The sequence below is a fragment of the Branchiostoma floridae genome, chromosome 1 (assembly GCF_000003815.2).
Source record: "Branchiostoma floridae strain S238N-H82 chromosome 1, Bfl_VNyyK, whole genome shotgun sequence".
Classification (NCBI taxonomy): domain Eukaryota; kingdom Metazoa; phylum Chordata; class Leptocardii; order Amphioxiformes; family Branchiostomatidae; genus Branchiostoma; species Branchiostoma floridae.
This window is the reverse complement of record NC_049979.1, coordinates 2,160,684-2,165,325: the sequence shown is the minus strand read 5'-3', so window position 1 is coordinate 2,165,325 and position 4,642 is coordinate 2,160,684.

Below are 4,642 nucleotides of genomic sequence, written 5' to 3'. Positions count from 1 at the left end.
TTGTCCTTCACCGGCTTGTCTACTGTTAGGAATTTACTGCAAAGTTTCCTCGTTGTCATGTAGAGGTCTCTCAAGTTTCCCTTCCCTGCTGCTTCTTCTGCCTGATTAGCTAGGTCTTCAAAGTGGTCCCTTTTGTCCTTTTTGATACTCTTTTTAACTTCCTTGTCAGCAGCTGTGTATGTTTCCTGTGCTTTTGCCTTCTCTGATCTTGTCCGGCTTGTATTCAGTGCAGCCTTCTTTTGCTTCCTCACTTCCAACGTCTGCAGAGTGCTGTAGGAGATCCACTCCTTGTGTTGTGGTTTCTTCTTGCCCAAGATATCCTCACACGTGTCCAGCCATCCCTTCTTGACCTGTTGCCACTGGTTCTCAATGTCTGTATCCTCCTCTTTGAAGAGTTCCTGCAGTGGTTGAAATCTGTTAGATAGGCTTAACTTGAATGATGTTTGTATGTCCTTATTCTTGAGCAGTCCTACGTTGAATCTTTTGCGGGGGTTGGTGATTGCTGAGTATTTCTTCAGCCTCATTCTGGCTGACATCACAAGAAGGTGGTGGTCTGATGACACATCCGCTCCCCTCATCACCCTTACATCACTCCACAGTCGTCGGAACTTCTGGTTAATGCACATGTGGTCGATTTGGTTCTCTGTGACATGGTCAGGTGATCTCCATGTGGCCTTGTGTATTCTCTTGTGCATGAAGATGCTTCCTCCAATCACCAGTTGGTTGAGCGAACACAGGTCTGTAAACCTTTCCCCATTGTCATTCATCTTTCCTAGTCCTTCCATTCCCATTACCTCCTCATGACCTGTGTTATCTGCTCCTACCTTGGCATTGAGGTCCCCCATAAGTAAAGTGATGTCCTTGTTTCTGCTCTTGTCCAACACAGCTTGGAGACGCTGGTAGAAGTCATCCTTCTTTTCCTCCTCTGCATCATTAGTAGGTGCATAGCACTGTATGACATTCAGGTTGATGTTGCTTTTCTTGGTGGCAAACTTGGCGGTGATGATACGTGAGTTGACAGGTTCCCAGCCAATGAGTGCCCTCTGTGCTTCCTGTGACAGCATCATGGCGACTCCCTCTGTATGGGGAGCTCCATCTTCTGTATGCCCAGAGTACAGTAGCATCTCTCCTGTAGCTAGCCTCAGCTGCCCAGCCTGTATGTAGCCATCTTGTTTCACTCAGCCCTAGTAGTGAGATATTGTAGCTCCTCATTTCCTTTGCTACCTGTGCTGTCCTCCCTGTTTCGTACATAGTTCTTACATTCCATGTACCTATCTTTATAGTTGTCTTGGGCGTCAGAAGGGGAGTCGGCCTTGCAGCTTCCTTGCGGCTTTCACTGCCCTGCGTCATAAGCCCCCTTTGTGGAGACCCTTCCTTGCCCATGACGGGTTTTTGGATTCTTATCATCGGTGCTTCTGTAACTGGTGGCTGTTTTACAGGTAGGGTAGTTGACCCTACGCCAACCCATTTTAACCTCTTGGGTGAGGGGTAAGGTCCATCCTTTAGCGACTACCCAAGCTCCACCCCCTCATTCGAGGTTACAGAGTAGGAACGTGCCACCTACCCCAGGACTAGGAGATTGGTACATTCGGGCTCTCACACCACGACAAGGCGGATGGACGGGGGCCGATGTTAGGGCACCCCAATCTTGTTTCTCTAGTCTGTCGTGACTCTGAGATCTAGATCAACACCGGGCCACCTCAGCTTAGAGTATGGTATGGGACATATTTCATTTCCTCTTAATGATCTCGCTTTTGCTGTCCTTAACTAGATCTAAATCAATACCCTTGTTGCGTCGTGTGTGGCGTGTATAGGACCCGAGTTCGATCCCCGCCCCCGACGTTGTGCCCTAGGGAAGAGCACTTAACACAACCTTCCTCACTTCACCCAGGTGTAAAAATGGGTACCTGACTTGGGTTGGGGGAGGTAAAAAAAAGACTACCTTTACCTTCTGTACTGTGTACATGTATGTGCCACTGTTGATATACGTTTTAACTTGAGTGCAGTGCCACATTGTCTCGTCTGCCCAAAAGTAAATAGCAAAAAAAATATTAACACCGGCTCACCTCATGTAGATCACGATACGGAATCTCAGCTGATGCTGTGTTGGTAATTTGTGACTTGATTGATCTATGGCATGATATCTTAGTCACCTTATTCTGGGTGCAGGATCTTTGAATGTGTAAATGTGTACGTGTAAAGGTACACATACTCATGCTTGCCATTTGGTAAAGTCGTTTGGCAACATTATGCTTTTATTTGAAATGACATTTTATGACCCTATTCGTACCCGCAAGAGCACTTGCAACATCCGCAACATATATTATCATCTTTATGTCTGACTGGGTGTCTCAAAGGAACGAAAAACTACCCATCTGTGGCTACCAAACTACAGATTGTGTACGTCCAACAAAGAGCCAAACAAATCATAATGTTTTGAACACTCGGAGGACATTTCTTCAAGACAGAATTTGATTCCACATTTTTACTTCTACTTTTTCCCTCTTACAGATGATCAGTGATCACTTGGGAAGGAGTCGGTCTGGCTGGAACGACAGCGACCGCATATTGTCAGAATTTCCCAGAATAAAATGATCTGCAGCAGCTGTTGTCGCTCACCTCGTCTTTGATTTGTCCCATAGCACTAGTAAGCGCCACTGCGAAGTACGCCAAAGAGTAGTTACTCAAGCAACGATTTTGGAAACGGTCAGACGTTTCTGACAGCCATCCGGCGTCTTTCGGCAGTGACACTGACAGTGACACTGATAGTGACATGACGAAAGATGCCAGATGGCTGTCCAAAACGTCTGACCGTTTCCAAAATTATATCCAGTAGCTTGAGTAACTGCGTTTTGGCGTATCTCATTACCTGGATGTCTAACCTTCATCGACGCCCTACCAAGTACGTTGTACTTGTACATTGTTGTGAAACGACTTGCCTTGCTGCGAACTCGCGTTTGCGAACTGACATTGTTGCGAAACAACCTTTAATCTTTAGGGAGATTTAAACAACACCTAGGTATAGATAGGCAATAATGAAGGGATGGTTGGTTGGTTGGTTGGTTACATGGAGGAACTTGGCCCAAAATGTGGCATGTAGACTTGATTATTGGCTCATCCATAAAAGACTAGTAGAAAATATAGAAAAATGTGACATTAGACCTGCTATTCTTACTGATCACCAGGCAGTCTTTCTAAAGCTCAGGTTCAATAGAAGCTCTAGAGGCCCTGGGTTCTTTAAACTAAATGTGACCCTTTTAGAAGATGAAGAGTATGTCTCAGAAGTTTTTGATATAATAGAAGAACAGAAAAACAGTAGCATCAAGTCAAGTAGAGATAAACTAGACATGTGCCTTATAAAAATATCAGAGTTCTCCAGACAATACGGAGCAAAGAAAGCTAGACAAAACAGGGCACATATGGAAGATCTTGAGAGACAATTATGTCATCTCACAACTGTAATTGATGGAAATCCAACAAATGAAGACATCCTGACCTATAAGCAAGTTAAATCTAATCTAGAAAATCTTTACAAGAAAAAGTCCCATGGTGACTATATTAGGTCTCGAGCCAAATGGAGAGAAGAAGGGGAAAAACCGTCTAAATATTTCTTGAATCTGGAGAAAAAACGAGGCATAGAAAAGGAAATCGACTGTTTGTATATCGAGGGAAAGGAAGTGACAGACACCACAGAAATCCTTAACGAATGTACCAATTATTATCGTAAACTCTACCAGGAAGACAATGTAGACAATGCTAAAATCGATGAATATCTACAAAACATACATCTCACCAATATGCTAGACCAATCTGATAAGGAATTTCTTGACAAAACTATTACCAAAGAAGAATGCAAAGAAGCCCTCTTTGCCATGAATCTAAACAAAAGCCCTGGACTAAATGGTATCCCACCTGAACTACTTAAAAAGTTTTGGCCTGCTATAGGTGATCTTATCTATGATTGCATACAAGAAACCTTAAGCAAAGGGAAGATGTCGGTACTACAAAGACGTGCAGTAATAAGACTCATACATAAAAAGAATGAGCGAAAGTATCTAGAGAACTGGAGGCCTATAAGCCTTCTGAATGCTGAGTATAAAATCTTTGCCCATATATATGCAAACAGACTGAAGAAAGTACTACACAAGTTGATTGACCATGACCAAACTGCATATATTAAAGGAAGATTTATTGGACAAAATGTGCGCCTGATCAAAGACATTATTGACTACACAGAAACTCAAAACTTACCTGGAGCGGTCATCTTTTTGGACTTTGCGAAGGCTTTCGATTCTATTAACAGACAATTCATGTGGAAAGTACTGCAAAAATTTAATTTTGGCCCTAGCTTTATCCATGCCATGCAATGCATGTACAATGACATCAGCAGTAATATTATCAATCAAGGCTGGATGTCTGAACCCTTCCCACTTAACAAAGGTATCCGCCAGGGATGTCCTGTATCTGCACTTCTTTTTATCTTAGCAGTAGAAGTTATGGCTGTTGATATTAGGAATGCACATGATATAGCTGGAATAAAAGTTAAAGACAATTCTAATGACTCTGTTGAAGTAAAATATCTCAAGTAGCCGATGACACCACCTTATTTGTATCCGATATTGCATCCATGAAAAATGCCTTT